Raw genomic sequence first — 17,309 nt, 5'->3', positions numbered from 1 at the left:
TCCCCGCCACGTGATATTGTTCTAAGAGCTAAAGGAAGAGAAGATAATATTATTCTTTGTACTGCAGGGGATGTACAACCAACTGCAATATTGTGAGGCACCCCTTGTGAAAACAAGAAAGACTGGAATTTGATGAGACTGCAGTACCACCTGGGCAGCTCTGCCTTCCCCACAGTCTCTCCAGCTCCCTTTTCTGTCCCGTGGGTGTAGGAGAACAGCTGTCCCCAGCAGGGTCCCACCCAGGGCTTCAAAGGACTTGATGGATTCACTCTTTCCTTCTGTTAGCAACACCAGGCACAGCTCTCTGCTGCGGATACTAATAAAATATTTTCTCTGTTTAATTTCTGAAAGGAATTTCTCGGAATTTCTGAACCATTAGGAGGGTCCCCGCATAAGAGATCATTTAAGCTACAGGGAGATCAACTTACACGAATTTTCAAAAGAAACAACTAATCAGTTGCTTGCATTTTCTGTTGTACTGTTACTCAAATTCGTTGATGAAGGTCTACTATCAGTTTTTAAGGTAATTTATAGGGAAGAAAATCATTAATTAGATTAATTCATTCAGCTATGAAAAATATAGTTTATTTTTCAAATGCAATTAACTATTAATCATCTTTTAGTATATCTGAGTTACAGTATCCTCCATCAGAAAAAAAAGTGATTGGATTACACATAAGTTTATATTCTCTATCACAGATCAATCAATATGAATCTCAGCTAAAATAATAACTTGTTTCTTAAAAACACATTTGCTTTTGTATGTAACAGCAGCTGAGTATTGAAAAATGAAAGAGCAAATTATAAAACAGGATTAACCAAATATTAGGAAATTTTCACAGATGTTTGCTACATCGATGGGATAGGATATTTGCATCATCAATAAACCAATTCTTTTATTATTTCAAAGTAAATAATTTAGGTTAGAACATTTGTTCTTGACATTTTAATCTTCTTTTCAGATTATGCATGTGACAATTATTTTAAAAATTGTTTAAATGTTCAAACAAAATTACTAGAAATAGAAAAATTAATGTGAAAAGTAACAACCTTCAGGAATTCCGTCTCCCAGAAATAACTACTGTTAATCATTAGGTAGTGTTGCTACCACATTTTTGCTATGAGTGTACCAAAGTGAGTTCGTAGGAAGGTCCGTTGTGTTTTATAGCTAGCATTTTTCATTAACAGTGTTTTTGGCATCTTTGTTCTGCCTTATTCTTTTTGTCAGCTGTTTGATGTTCCATTTTATCAATATGTTATTTTTTTTCCTAAGCAGTCCTTCATTGATGGATGAGTTGTAATGTTCCTGATGTAGAAAATTCCTAATTATTATGCTGAAATGAATATCTTTGTTCATTTGGGCACTTATGTAAATACTCTTAAAAAGTAAAGTTCTAAGACAAAAGATATCAATAAAGGTTTTTAAAATACTTTTATTTTATTTATTTATTTAATTCTTTTTTATGAGAGAGGGTCTCGCTCTGTCACCCAGGCTGGAGTAGAGTGGTGCAGTCATGGCTCATGGCAGCCTCGACCTCCTGGGCTCAAGCCATCCTCTTACCTCAGCCTCCCGAGTAGCTGGGACCACAGGCGCGTGCCATCATATCCAGTCAAGACTGTGTTTTTATTTTCATTTTTTAAATATTTACTAGGTGTTTATAATTACTTCATTAACTGCCTATTAATGTATTTTCTCCATTTATTTCAGTTTTATTTTTCCCACTGGTTCATTAGCCTTATTTGTGCACATATTGCTTTGTTATTTGTTCACAGGTTTTGATTTTTTTTTTCTTTGGCTTCACATTTGGAGTCATTCTGAAAAGAATCTTCACTTTTCAAAATTCAAAATATATGTATACATTTTCTCTGGTACTTCTATTTTTTCTTTCTTTCTTTCTTCCTTTCTTTCTTTTTTTTTTTTTTTTTTTGAGACAAAGTCTCGCTCTGTCGTCCAGGCTGGAGTGCAGTGGCGCGATCTCAGCTCCCTGCGACCTCTGCCTCCTGGGTTTGAGCAGTTCTCTGCCTCAGCCTCCTGAGTAGCTGGGATTACAGGTGCCCACCACCACGCCCAGCTAGTTTTTTTGTATTTTTAATAAAGGCGAGGTTTCATCATGTTGGCCGGACTGGTCTTGAACTCCTGACCTTGTGATCCACCCACCTCAGCCTCCCATAGTGCTGGGATTACAGGCATGAGCCACCACGCCCTACCTATTTTTTCTTTATTTTCCATTTACATCCTTTGATCCAACTGGAATTTATTTCATCTTGAGAGTAAGGTACAGAGTCTAGCTTTACTTTAAAAAAAAAAAATTAATAGTTATTATTCTGTGTAAACTTGGACAAACATAAAACCCAAAAAACAAATAAGAGCACCTCATGGATTGAGTTAGGGATAATTGACATTTTTCACAATATTGAAGCTTATTCAGGGACACAGTGTCTCCCCATCTTCATTCTTCAAGTCCTTCCATCTACGCGGCACCTCCAGCCTCCCAGGTGGCTGCCCAGGCTGGAAGCCTCAGATTCCTCTCCTCTCTTCATACTCCGTCCTTGGAACAGGTCTTAGAACTATGTTCCTCAGTCTGGGCACGGTGGCTCACGCCTGTAATCCTAGCACTTTGGGAGGTCAAGGCGGGAGGATCACCCGAGGTCAGAAGTTCTAGACCAGCCTGGCCAACATGGTGAAACCCTGTCTCTAATAAAAATACAAAAATTAGCCGGACGTGGTGGTGGGCGCCTGTAATCCTGAGAATAGCTTGAACATGGAAGGCAGATGTTATAGTGAGCCGAGATTGTGCCACTGCCCTCCAGCCTGAATGACAGAGCAAGCCTCCGTCTCAAAAAAAGAAAAAGAAAAAAAAGAAATATGTTCCACATCTACTTCTCCCTGTTCCTCCTGTGCCACCACCCGGTCATAACGCCTTGGTCCCTCCCCGGAATGTCGCTGGCACTGACTGGTCTGCCCACCGACTTCTGCGAGCCCTTCCCCTTGTCATAACACAGCAGCCAGACTGATCCTTTCCCAACATGTCATCCTCTCCTCAGAAGCCCTCGGGTGGGTTCACATCTTGGAACAGAAGCCAGGTGCTCTGCAGTGGCACACATACGCTGCTCTGCAGTGGGATATGTACGCCGCTCCGCGGTGGGATACATACACTGCTCTGCAATGGCACACATATGCTGTGTGTGGGTCTGCTCTGTGGGGACATCACCCATGCAGGCACATGTGTGTGCCTCCCGTGTTCCGCCCAGCACACTCCCTGGTGCACTCCAGGCTCTCACACATCTGAGTGAAGGGAAAGCCAGCACATTTCTTCCGTAGTTAACATCTAGCTACTTGAGTTGTTTGTTTTGTGCTTTTAACAATTGTAGGTAGTGGGCCGGGTACAGTGGCTAACACCTGTAATCCCAGCACTTTGGGAGGCCGAGGCAGGTGGTTCAACTGAGGTCAGGAGTTCGAGACCAGCATTTTTATTAGAGAGAAACCCCATCTCTAACAAAAATACAAAAAAAAAAATAGCCAGGCGTGGTGGTGGGTGCCTGTAATCCCAGCTACTCAGGAGGCTGAGGCTGGAGAATCACTTGAACCTGGGAGGCAGAGGTTGCAGTGAGCCGAGTTCGCACCAGTGCACTCCAGCCTGGGCAAAAAGAGTAAGACTCGGTCTCAAAAAAAAAAAAAAAAAAAGAAGAAGAAGAAAGAAAAGAAAAGAATTGTAGGTAGTTACAGATTTTTTAATTTGTCAACTATCAATTCACTGACTTTGTTTCTCATAGGTTTCAGTTGACTGACTTGGATTTTTAAGTTATGTGGTTATATCAGCTTCAGATAACGTAATTTTTATGCTTTTAAAAATATGTATGTGCTTAGCAATTAAATGATTATGTGATTTTTTTTTGGTTGTATTGTTTTTTAGTGTTTAAGTAACTATTTCCTAAATTTCCAATTGTTTGGAATCTTTTTTTTCTTATTCATCTCCAGTCTTGTGCACAGAGAGTGGGTGTGGCGTTTGTGATCTATTATTGTTAATGGCCTCCATTTAAAATCATTTTATTGGTTGTGATTTGCCTGCCATGTCAAACCTATTTTAATGCAGCATTTGCTTTTCCAGCTGCATAGAATTATTTGAAGAAAGATAATGAGAAATGGGGACTCCAATTGGCCTACAGTTCAATAGAAGAAAACAAAAAGCCTACCCAAATACGATAGTAACCACTGTTTTCCCTAAACTAGGAAAAAGCAGCAGTAGAATTGTTGATTAGTCTTGCAGAAGGCTATAGTTCTCGCTGCCATCCGGTTTTTCACCCTAAAAAACAGGTATGTGGAACGCAGGGTGCTGGGAGGGGTGTGTACACCACTGAAACCACCTGTCTTTTGCAGAGATGCTGGAAGGGTGCAGTTTGCCTGCTGAGTCAGACTTTGAGTTGGGCAGATCCAGCTTTCTAGCCAGCGTGGTGCTTGCTGTGGCCCTGGCCTGGTTGCTCAGTCTTCTGGGCCTCAAGTTCCGTGTCTAGCAGTTGAAAGTAATGCAGCGCTGACGACACTGAGGTTTTTGGTGTTAAATGGATGAGTGCTGGGAAGTGTTTTTGCTCAATCCCCTGGCAGGCTTTTCTTGCAGTCGGCAGTAACGCAGAGCTAGGAGCAGTTTTTATTTGTCAGTGGTGAGTAACGTCAGTTTTTCTTCTCCTGCACGGACTAGCTTTTGTTAACTTACTGAAACAAACAACTTAAGCATTTCTGCCAGGAAGTTCCAATTTGGCAATCAGCGAGGGTGCTTTATTCTACATACAGGAGGATACAAGGATAGTGCAAGGGGATGAAAGAGACAGTCCCCAAGAATATAAGCATCGTGACAGCTGTGCAGGTGAAAATTCATAAATGAGACCACCTCTAAAAGGAAGCTGTAAAATCAACACACAGCGAGTCAGAAGAGATTTGCAAAGACACTTTAAAGAAACGGTGCCTTGAGAAGTCGGAGGCCTCCTTGAGAATGCCTTAAGGAAAGTACTGTCAGAAGGGGGTTGTCAGCAGTGAAGTTGGGAAAACAGCCTCCTGGAGGTGTGGTTTGGAGGCAGAGGATCGGGCTGCACTGGTCGGATGCCATTCCCCGTTGGCGCTGCACACCAGCTTTACCAGTGGGGACTGCCGTGCTTTCCAAGCGCAAGCCCTTAGGAAGGTAGAGGTGGGCAGGTAGGGAGGAGGGAAGATTTAGGAAGGAAGAGGAGCTTCAAGAAGGCAGCCTTTGTCTTCCAACCAGAGTTGCTGAGGCTCCAGACCATCCTCTCCCGTGCCCCACGGTGGCTATTTGGGTCCTTACCACTTCCTGTCCCCCTCCTGGCATCTCACACGTATTCAGGCAGCTTTGCATCCTGGGCTTCGGTTATTCCTGCTGTTGAGATCACTCACACTCCGTGGTGCCAGCAGCCACCGTTTGACTTGCTCATATGCTAGTGGGTTAGAAATGGGGAGCATCTGCCGAGGGATCTGTCCTGTGGCCTGGCCTGGGGGTGGACAGCTGCGGTCCCCCAGGGCTTTGTGGGTGTCCCATCTAAGAAGACTGGAAGTTGGCCGGAGGCCTCATGGGGGTACTGCAGGGACAGTCCCAAGGTGACAGCGGCTGCACCCCAAGCACGGCCTGAACTGGAGAGGCACGTGCGCCTCTGACATGGCTTTGGATAACCATGTCAATGGCGCATAAGAATGGTGCAGCATCTTCACACCTGCTGAGTTCTGTTTGTTCCAGGCCTGTCGCCAGAGCTCGTGCAGATTTGCTGGGGTCCTCCCTCTCAATGGCAGGTGTCAAAAGAACCTGTGGACATGGTCATAGCCACCCCAGACGTTCACTCCCTACCAATCCCCTGGTAGTCTCGCCAGACTTCCCCCATGTGAATGTACTGAAGAACTGACACCCACCCTCTGGTTTTAAAATGTTTAGAATTTGTAATAATTTTATAGATACGTATTTTCTAGAGAATGATGTAACATCCATAACAATCTAAAACAGATTTTCTAGGAAGTTACCGTGAAATCTACAAAAGCAATAAAACATTTCATCCCAGGTGCTGAGCTGTGAGGAGAGTATCAGGGTTTAGGCTCTGCTGCCTTTCCCCGAAGAACTCACTTGAGAAGCAGTCAGGTACGTGGCATCCTGGGGCCTGGCTGACCTCAAGCTTATCTGGTACTGTTAGTTTCAGCAGCATTTCTTCTTTAGCGAGGCTGTTGGAAGATAAAAGGGGAAGGAGGAATTTCTGGGCCTTGGTGGCTGTGAGGACCTGCAAGTCATGCTGAATGCGATCTTCCAGCTGGCCTGGGGCCCTGGTGGAGACTGAATATGGAACGAGAGACAGGTTTTGTGGGTAGACAATGGCGTCCATGAGAACTACTGAGTAGATAGGAAGAAAGATGGGTCTGAAGCTTAGGAGAGAAGTGGGGATGGAGGCATACGTTCTGGAATCATAGACAACAGCAGACATACTTGTTCAGCAGAAGGAATACGCAGGTGGTTCATCGTCTCGTCATCATTGGACTTTGCTTTTGGCATAGGGCATCGTTTCTTTCTCCACTGTCTCGTGATGGTGGCTTTTTACATTTTATATTTGGGGAAACTAAGATTCACAGTCAGGTTGCTGCTCAGTGAACCATTAAACATTATTGTGCATAGGCACTAATGTGGGCATTTTAATTGTCACGTATCTTTAAATATTTTCTATTTTTCAGATTAGAAGATAATTCTGAAACAAATGCCTGCCACTCTTTAATTACAAAAATGACGAATGATCTGTATCACCATATATGCCTGAGAATCATTGTGTTTTAAAGGACTTGGATCGTCTTCCTACTGAGATGTAAGTTCCAGGATATCCTGACAACTGTTGAAACATTGATTCTGCAGATTAGCATAGCAAACTTAGACATTTTCTATGTTTTCAATTTTATAAACTTGGTAGTAGTCTTAGAATCCCACTGTTACTGCTCCAAGAGGAATTATGAGATCAGTTTTGACTATCTCTCTGCAAGCTTGGCACATCTGACGAGGCTGTGAATGTCACATTCTGTTTGCCACAATTCAGTGTATTTAGTTAACACTTGCCGCATGTCACGGTTGTCTCTGCAGACCCACCAGTGATACGCAGCTAGCCCTGGCTCCCAGAAAGCTGCAGTCTTGCAGGTGCAGAAGGAGAGTGAGGTACAGATGAGGATCATGATGCCTGCTCCAAGTCTGGCTCTGTTTGCGGGTGGCCCCAGCTGCTCCGTGAGCTCTGCAGCACACCCGTTCCTACCCTGTTCTGCCCCAGGATTGTGCTGGAAGTGCTGGTTGTGCTCCGAAGCATCGGCAAGCAGTGCCACCGCGTGTCTGACCAGGTCACCGTTGAGTCGGAACTGAGACACAGGCAGTGGGTGGAGAGGACGCTGCGGTCTCGCCAGCGGCAGAACTACCTGCGTATGTGGAGTAGGTGCGTGCTCACTTTCCTGTTTTGGAGGGGCACTGTGGGGCAGGAAGTTGTCACAGATGCAGTTCTAGTCCCCACTTTCAGACACACACAGTAGGCCCCTCACTGAACCCCATCGACAGGTGTTGATACACTTGGAGTTCACAATTGATAGTGTGAACCCAAAGTACCTGAGACAGGTCTCAATCCGTTTAGAAAGTTTACTTTCCCAGGGTTAAGGACGTGCTGTGACAGCCTCAGGAGGTCCTGATGGCATCTGCCCCAGGTAGTTGGGGTGCAGCTTGCTTTTATACATTTTAAGGAGACATAAGACATCAGTCAGTAGGTGTAAGGTGTACATTGGTTCCATCTGGAAAGGTGGGAAAACACAAAGGTGGGGGCCCTCCAGGTTCTAGGTGGACAAGAGACAAAGGATTGCATTGTTTTGAGTCTTTGATGAGCCTTTCGGTGAATACACAATTGACTTGTGAGTTGGGGGTAGAGGAATAGTCATTTACACCTTAGTGTGGCTCAGTGAAGCTGCATTTTACACAGGGCAGAGGAAGCAATCACATAGGTATTTGTCCCAGGTGAGCTGAGGGATGACGCCCTGTCCCACCCCTGGGAAGATCAGCTGGCAACTGCATTGCCAGGGTGAAATTGAGCAGAAGTCTTTCCGGGTAGAGATCTTGAGGCCCACGAGGAATTTCCTTGTGGACAAACTGTGAGGGAGGTCTGTATGTAGCTTTTTTCTCTTCGTAGCCACCTTATTTAGGAATAAAATGGGAGGCAGGTTTGCCTGAGGCAGTTCCCAGCTTGACTTTTCCCTTTGGCTTAGTGAGTTTGGGGTCCTGAGATTTATTTTTCTTGCACGATGGAAACAAAAGTTAAGTTCCCACAGCGTGTTTCTGGTCATAAAAATATTACCAAACTTCTAAAGAAAGACCCAAAACACTTACAATGCTAAACATTGAGGTACATATGAGCTCTATGGACATTTAAGAAAGATGAATAAAAACAAGTGAGAACTACTCAGTGTTTGGCGAGGCAGTGAGTGACGGCAGTCCGGCAGTCCAGTGGTGGTTAAGTGAGGCAATAAATGTTTGCAGAGCGAGACCTCCCCAGGCCTACCCCCTTCCCCCCACCCACAGCTCCAGCACCAACAGGAACAAACGTGTGGGTCACTGAGCACTTTTGTACGTGGCACGCACTGTCGAGCACTTGTATGATGTTGGTAGACTTTACAAGGTCTTATAATTTGTATTCATTCATTCATTCATTCATTCATTTTCCAACCTGCTTATTCCAGTTCAGAGTTGTGGGTGGCTGGAGCCTATCCCGGCAGCTCCGGGTACAAGGCAGGACCCACCCTGGACAGGACGCGGTTCCGTCGCAGGGCCAGTCACACACCCACGATCACTCTGGGACCATGGAGATGCGCCAGTTCACCTAATGTGCACAGCTCTGGGATGTGGGAGGAAACTGGGGGATGGGAGAAAACCCATGCAGAACGTGCTTCTCCACACAGACCGTGGCCCTCGCGGGATATCGATTTCTTTTCTCACTGATGCTGTGACGAAACAGTGTTGAATGAAATGATGTTATCTGAGGACTGTGAGGACTCCCCATGCTGATTTTCATAGAAAGTTATAGTACATACTATTTTAAATAGTGTTTGTAATTTGGGCATACGGAAATGTGGGTTCTATCTACCTAAATGAATATTTGGATTTAAAGTATAACAGCAGATTAAATTGATTTGGATTTAAAATATAACAACAGATTAAGTTAATAGCAGATTAACAGCATTATGGTTTCTTCACTTACAGTGTATATTTTAGAATGTGCTACAGCCTTTTAAAATGACCATTTTGGATACGTTTCTAGAACTTTTGGGTTGAGTGGTATCTGTGTTTTTAAAGCTTTAAATAGATATCGCTGGATTCCCCTCCAGAAAGGTGCTACTCAATTTACACTCTTATCAGCAGTTTATAAGGCAAGGTCATTCTCTTATCACCACTCTCCAAAACCAGAATATTTTTAAATGTCTCAACTAGTTTCATGGGAAAAATAAGATCTTAATTTAGTTGAGATTTCTTTAATTTGGTGGCATTGAACCCGCTTTCATATTGAGGCCATTTGTTTTCCTCTGGTGAGAGTTCCTCCCTAGATGTCAGAGGGCAGGGAGCAGGGGGGCTGCTGGGCGCAGACTGGGCCTGCCTGGTGCCCCATGAGCATGCAGAGCCCCTGGCAGCCCTGACATAGACCAGACACCTCAGATGATGACTGAGAGCAAGGAATGTGGATGTGCAGGATGGGCCAGGAGCAAGGGCTATACTGGGCACTCCCGCCAGCCACGGGCCTGGGTGCTGGAAGCAGGCACTGGGCTCTGAGGATTAGGCAAATTCTTTTTTGAGAAGTTGGAACTTAAGGATGTTGATTAGGTGAAGCATCTTTTTCCTGATAAAGGTGGAAAATACCAACGTTCCTCACATTTGAATTTACTTTCATCTGTTTTTAGTATCAGACTACTGTCCCCTGTGCTCAGCCTGATCCTGTTACTCATTACGCTGGAGTTGGTCAACATTCATGCTGTTTGTGGGAAGAATGCGCATGCATATCATCAGTACCTAAAGTAAGTATGTCCCACTTCTCTGTAGTCACATTGCATCGTGGGCCAGATTGGGGGTGAGCCTGTGGGAGTGAGATTCCACCATCTCCTTGGTGTCCCCACCGCCGTCTCAGGCAAGGGTCTGACATCTGGCCTGCAAGAAGAACTCCCACATCCAAAGGTCTCAAAACCACGTTTTGTTTGTTTGTTTGTTTGTTTGTTTTTCAGAGACAGAGTCTTATTCTGTTGCCCAAGCTGGAGTGCAGTGGCATAATCATGGCTCACTGCAGCATCAACATCTCAGGCTCAGGTGATCCCCCCACCTCAGCCCCCTGAGTAGCTGGGACCACAGCCATGCCACCATACCTGGATAATTTTTTTTTTTTTTTTGAGACGGAGTCTGGCTCTGTCGCCCAGGCTGGAGTGCAGTGGCCGGATCTCAGCTCACTGCAAGCTCCACCTCCCGGATTTACGCCATTCTCCTGCCTCAGCCTCCTGAGTAGCTGGGACTACAGACGCCCACCACCACGCCCGGCTAATTTTTATTGTATTTTTAGTGGAGATGGGGTTTCACCCTGGTAACCAGGATGGTCTTGATCTCCTGACCTCGTGATCTGCCCATCTCGGCCTCCCAAAGTGCTGGGATTACAGGCTTGAGCCACCGTGCCCGGCCTACCTGGCTAATTTTTAAATGATTTTGTAGAGATGAGGTCTCACTATGTTGCCCTTCAGCGATCATCCCACCTTGGCCTCCCAAAGTGCTGGGATTAGAGGTGTAAAAGCCACTGTGCCCAGCCAAAAACCAAATCTGCGTATGTACTAATAGTTTCAAATTCGGGAAGTCCGCGTTTAAGGCCATCCCAATCTGGGAGTCTGAAGTAGCGTGACACTTGTGTGACCCACTTTACATCCAGAGATTCCAAACCAGGGAGGCTTCCGGGCAGCGGTGACACAAGCTGTCATCTGGGCTTCAGTGCAGCTCCAGCTCCAGCCTCCCTTGGCTGCCAGGAAGTTCTGGATATCTTGTTGGTTTTAAGCCAATGCTTTGCAGGTGCCAGGCACCTCAGTACACGTTTAAATGAACGTGAAAATACAACTGGGGTGTTTTGTGGAAAGAAGCATAGACTCCTGCTGAGAGCGAGGGGAGCAAACGTGCAGACTGTTAGCAACTGAGGACTCCAGCTCAGTGTGCCCCATGCTTGGCACTGCTGGCATTATGGGGCTGGTGCGGGACTGCCCTGCTCATTGTAGGACGCTCAGTAGCAGCCCTGCCTCTACCCACAACATACCAATGGCACCCCTACCCTCCATATGACAGTCAAAAGTGCCCTAGACATTGCCAGATATCCCCTGGGGGACAAAATCACCCCAGTAGAGAACCCTCCTCTAGACAAAGTGTTCTGTGGCTTTTCATTATTTTAGCCTTTTAGATTCTCTTTAAGTTTGAATATTTTCAAGATAAAGTGTTGGTGAAAACTACCTGGCAAACGTGGAAAAAGTAAAGATGACATTTATTGTCATCCGTCAGAGTGACCCCGCTCTTAACATTTTGACAAATATCTGAAGTAAAATCTCTTTAACAGCAACAGCTGTCTCAGTGGCACGTGTCTCCTCTGAGCCGGCCCCTCCATCTTGGGGGATGGAAGCTGGATGTGTGAGGAGGGGGAGGGCACGCTGCCCAAGAGGCTCCTGACGGGGCTAAAAGGCCTGCTTGTCATTGCAGCTGACCCCTGAACAATGCAGGTTAAAAGGCCTGCTTGTCATTGTAGCTGACCCCTGAACAATGCAGGTTAAAAGGCCTGCTTGTCATTGTGGCTGACCCCTGAACAACACAGGTTAAAAGGCCTGCTTGTCATTGCAGCTGACCCCTGAACAACGAAGGTTAAAAGGCCTGCTTGTCATTGCAGCTGACCCCTGAACAGCACAGGTTAAAAGGTCTGCTTGTCATTGCAGCTGACCCCTGAACAATGCAGGTTTGCACTGCACAGGTCCACTTGTCCAGGGAGCTTTTTCAGTAAATACAATTGGTCCTCTGTATCAGCAGGCTCTGCGTCCCATGCAAACACAGATTGAAATTGCAGTGTCTTGCTTGTAAACATCAATGTGGGAAAAAAAACAAAACACAAAAATCTCATTGTGAAACCCACATGTTCAGGAGGCCGATTTTTCACGCTGGACTTGAGTATGCTTGGATTTTGGTATCCAAGGGATGACTGTGTATTGTGCGTTTATCTTGTGTTGTGTGTTTATTATGTGTTATGTGTCAGTTTGGTGCAGATGACCCTTAAGTTCCTTCCTGGAATGATGGCCATCATGTCCGGGTTGGAGAAGAATGTCTGAAAAGGTGCTTGCGTTGGAGCCTGTCCAAGTGTCCAGTAGCATTTACATTTCAGTATTTTTCTCTTTCCTCTCATTTGTATTCTCTTATTTTTGTTTTATATGGATTTATTTTTCTTGAATCCTCAGACATAAATTAAGTGCAGTTTAGGAATAATTCCAAGAATGAAGAGAAGACATTTAATTCATTGTTTCATTTCATAATGGAATGAATAAAGAAATTAATTTTTTTTTACAGGTTTGTAAAGTTGATCTTGCAGTACACTGAGAACCTGGTGGCTTACACCAGTTACGAAAAGAACAAGTGGAATGAAACTATCAATCTTACACATACAGCTTTGTTGAAAATTTGGACTTTTAGTGAGAAGAAACAAATGTTAATACATTTAGCCAAGAAATCCACAAGTAAAGTACTCATGAAAACCTATAAGTCAGGATGCCTTTAATTTTAACAGATTTTAACAGCATGCAAATTGAAAACCCAAAGGTAGGGTGGAGTTGAGGGTCTGCTTGACCAGGGTCCAGGTTCTGTTTCTCTGCAGTGTTCTGATTTACCCTTTCCGAGTGGTCAATGTGAGTCTCAGTCTGGCTTCCTTTGTGGTAACCAAATGGCTGCTGTAGTTTTTGGTTCCATCTCTCCATAACACACTGTCCAGAGGAAGAAGGGAGAGCTGCTTTCACCCAAATGTTACTCAGAAATGTGTAGTTCCGTTGTTACTGGCCACATGCCTACTCTTGAGAACGATTGCTGTGGCTGGGACCTTCCCCTGCATTCACCGGCCAGGCCTCGGGAGACGTTGACTCCTGGACCAGCCATCAGGGCAGGGAGGGTGAGGCCCTGGGACTGAGGAGAGGACCGATAAATTTAAGCTTCCCAGGTCAGTGCTGGAGACCAGCTCCTGAAAGGGGAGGTGGGCAGGCCTGGGTGCTGGACAGCAGGCCTCCTGGCCAGTGTTTGGCAAAACTAGCAGAAGCCCTTCCCTGTTTTTAGACGTGGGGGTTTCACATCCCAGGGTCTGGGAGAGCTGGGGGAGAGGAGATTAGGGAAGCTGCTATTCACAGGCCCTGCTTGACGAACCCAAGTCTCTGACTCGAGGGTTCCTGCAGCCGCTGCAACTCTCGAGGGTGCCTGAGAGCCCCACTGTCTGAGTTGGCAGCTGCAAAGCTGGGGCTCTCCGGAAGCCTCTGGGTGACCACCCTCACCTCATGTCTGCTTGGTCATGGGCCACCCTGCCCCACCCTCCGTGAATCACTGCTTCTCTTTTTCCACCTTCGACACCGTGACAGGGTGCAGCTGGCAGCCATCGAAGGACTGGCATTCTGTGGCTGCTTCAGCTGAGGAGACCTGGGGGCCATGGGTGGCAGCAGAGCTGGGCACATGCTGTTCATCCTCTGCCAGCTCAGCTCCGGCCCCTTTTAAACAACACCTCTGGGGAAGCGTGATGCTTCTGTCTAATGCGATACAACTCTCTCCTGTGCAATTGAAGACGGTTCCTCCTCTTCCCAAAAGAGGAGACACAAAGCACAAATCCCATGTGTCAGTATTCCCACTCTGGGATTGTCCTTTTATAGTGTGGTCACACCTTTCTCTGATACACGTGCATGTGGGGTGACTATAGGGTTGACCATCCTGCTCATGGTGGTGCTGGGATGGGAAGAGGGAAAGAAAGAACTGACCGGTAGAGTTAGCTCATAGATACCGGTGTATCTTACCAAAACAGTGAGGAGACCACACACAGCTGCTGCGTGTCCTGTTTTTGCAACCTGATGATCTGGCAGAAGTTTGTGTTTGAAAATTCCCTTCTGCCACTGTTCCATGTTCCTTTCCTTTGCCTCTCTGGGTGGTGGTTTTTCACCTGCTGAGTTAACCCAGACCTCATTCCTGAAAGGCCTTTCCCATTAGAAATCTTTCTCCTTTTGGGTAGCTGTAGGTTTCCATTGACTTATCACTGGACTTAGGAATACTAAGAGGTTCCCTAGAGAATCCCATAAATTCTAGACCCTCCTCCCAGCCCCCCAATCTGTGGTGGGAGCTATATTTCCCCAGGACAGTCGAGAACAGTCCCCTCACCGTAGCAGTAAACTCTTCTGGCTCATTGGCACAAGGCGTCCAGTGCGGCTGGGTGGCAGCCTCCGCCTGCAGGGCAGTGGGCACCTCGTGTCCGTCTGTGGAAGCATCTGAGGAATGAAGACACCCAAACCAGCAGAGTCCAGAATTGTGAGCGGAGAATCCAAAACCTTGCTAGTGGTGCAGGGGCATAATGAGAGGAGCCATTCCCACTCCACGTGTGCCTCCACCCGTGTTTTCCGGCCGTGGGAGAACCCATACCACTTGTTGACTGATGGCTCGGAGTGCAGGACACGTCTTGGGCAACCCAGCAGCCCTCAAGGGGGGCCTTGTCACAGCCAGCACTGCCTGGTGCTTGGGAGGCTCCCCGAGGTAGTGGGGTGTGTGCCGGGATCATGATTGTCACAGGCCTCACTGCTGAGCTCTGCTGTCAGACGGGTCTCCTGGAAGCAGTACTGGAAGCAACCGGTGCAGCAGATGAGGCTTCTGTGAGCCAGGTGCAGTGGCCAAGAGATATCTCTGTCCCTCCCAGAACACATGGCCCGATGTACTTGGGGGCTGGCTCTTCTTTCCAGTTGAGTTTTTCATACTGGGAATTGTATTGGTCTCTCCCATTAGCGGACTTATACATTTAGCAGTGGACCTTAGCCAGACTAGCCTTGGAGTGAGGACGTCCATGTGGATGAAGCCATTGACAACATCCTTCACTGCCTCCACGGCCACTTTGTTGATGAGAGCATTGAGCAAGGCTGGGTGGCTGGAGAGAAAGGCTAACATGCATGAGGCAGCCATCGTGCCACCTGCCTACTGAGAGCGTGGGCCCCCCTCCCCCGCTGTTCTTTAGGGCCACTGAAATGGGTTAGAACGTTGCCAACTTTCACCTTCAAGTGGTGTCAGCTGTCAGCATCTTTTGCAGAAATCAAATCCAACTTTTAATTCGGGTGAGTGGTCCTAGGGAAGTCCCCGTGGGGCCAATAGGTGCGTGGTGAGGAGTGCTGTCCATGCAGCTGTGGGCTCGAAGAGCATCGGAACCACTTGCTTGTGTATCTTGTGCTCCAGAACATGCCAAAGCCTAACCTGTGTGTGTGTGCGTGTGCGTGCATATGCATGCATGCTTGTGTGTGTGTACACCTATATACCTAATAAATATATACATCTTGCCTGAATGTAATGATGACATGCTCCCACAGTTGACTCACCTGGTGACGTGACAGGTCAGAAAACACAGTCTCTGGTGGTCCGCTCACGTTCCGGCTAGCTGTCACTAGCTGTGCCATGGTGAAGTATAGATGTTCAGTGTCCATCAGGGTCTAGAGGACAAGCTGAGAGCTGGTTCTCAGAAGAGCAATTATCTGCAGAGGAGGGTGTGGTTTTGTCCCAGAACCCTAGGGGTCTGTGCTCTGGGCCTGTCTGTGACTCTGCCATGCATCATGGGATCTAATTGCCACCGTGGCCCGACAGGGAGACCAGCTTTTACATCTACCTGCTCTGGAGGCTTTGCTCTTTCTAGGCCTCATGTGGAACTGGCAGTTTGTAGGTTAATTGGAAAGTGAGCAGAGTAGCGTGTGTGGTCTGGTGGATGTTGCTTGCAGAGCTCCAGAGAGACTCAGAGTGCCTGCCCGTCTCTAGTGCCGGTGGACGTGGGCACAGCACCCTGTCCTCCCCCTCACAGAGTGCATCCATACCTTCCTAGATCACAGGCTCCGGAAACTTCAAAGCAGCACCCCTGTGCATTCTTACAAGAGTTACATCCCAGCCCAGGTGGTCATAATTTCACCAAAACAGTGGGGTGTCTTGTTTCCTGGCCACATCATTAATGCAATGGGCCATGGTGGCGTCCTGTGGAATGGCAAGGCAGCTGGCAGCCCTGAGCTCTAGGTTGTATGGATGAACTGGAGAGGTAGCACAGCCCTGATGCACTCCCACCAAGGCTGCTGCTGTCCCTGCCAGATGAGGACAAGACAGCTTCTGGACGTGAGATTGCAGGAGAAAAAAACCTCAACCCATATCAGTAGGTACAGAGAAAAATCATCTGCCAGATCAGTGGCTGCAGACCAGAGATCTGGGATTATATTGATTTGTTCCAATAAAGAGACCACATCCGAAGTAGCAGATGCTCAGGCTCCTGGGCCGGGGCCTTGTGTCCCTGGGAGGCTCTGCTGTCTTGAGCGGCGGCTCTGTTCCCTGCAGGTGTGTGGGCAGCCATGCTGCTGGGCTACCTCACCTTCCCTTGGTATTCTTTCCCCAGTTGCCCATCCTGCTTCTGATGGACACTTCCTTGGTTGGCTGCAGTGTATGTTCATTCAGGTTACAGTCACATCGTATATGGCTACAATTTGTTGTTTTTCCTTAAACAGTGTTACACGTCTCTGCTTACAATTGAAGTAACTTCGAGTTTAACCCTTAAGAGGCAAATGTCCTCTGTTCTCACCTTCCTGAGGAATTCCACCACATTGACCATCTTGCTAGCAGGGGTCACAGGTGTAACAAGAATGGATTTCTGCTGGCTGATGGTCCACGGTGTAGCGTGACTCGGGGAACCCAAGAACTCAATGGCAAAGCTGCTCCAAATTCTCCTGCATGTTTGTTCTTTTCTTTTTGCCCTTTTTTCTTCTTTCTTCCCCTTCCTCTCCTTTTTCTCCTTCTTCCTGTCCTTCCTTCCTTCCTCTCTTCCTCTTCCTCTTTATCTCTCTCTCTTTTTTCCTTTCTCTCCCCCTCCCCTCCCCTTCATCACCTAGTCTGGTGTGCAGTGACACAATCATACTTCACTCCAGTCTCCAACTCATGGGTTCCCATACTTTTTCTTTTCTTCCTTTCTCTCTCTCTCTCTCTCTTTTTTTTTTTTTTTTTTTTTTTTTTTTGATT

The 17,309-nt window shown here is 46.8% G+C and overlaps 1 pseudogene across 1 annotated transcript; it reads left to right on the top strand.

Moving 5' to 3' along the window:
* Positions 1-259: 259 nt before the first annotated feature.
* On the top strand, positions 260-12,822 carry LOC112621601 (annotated as a pseudogene). The gene is made up of 7 exons (XR_003118753.1): positions 260-523; positions 4,232-4,315; positions 6,058-6,134; positions 6,716-6,843; positions 7,113-7,184; positions 9,950-10,063; positions 12,615-12,822. The product of XR_003118753.1 is annotated as an endoplasmic reticulum membrane-associated RNA degradation protein-like (transcript).
* The last annotated feature ends 4,487 nt before the right edge of the window (positions 12,823-17,309 follow it).

This window comes from Theropithecus gelada, chromosome 3, assembly GCF_003255815.1.
Source record: "Theropithecus gelada isolate Dixy chromosome 3, Tgel_1.0, whole genome shotgun sequence".
Classification (NCBI taxonomy): domain Eukaryota; kingdom Metazoa; phylum Chordata; class Mammalia; order Primates; family Cercopithecidae; genus Theropithecus; species Theropithecus gelada.
The sequence above is the reverse complement of the archived record's forward strand: the minus strand, read 5'-3'. Positions and strand labels throughout refer to the sequence as shown.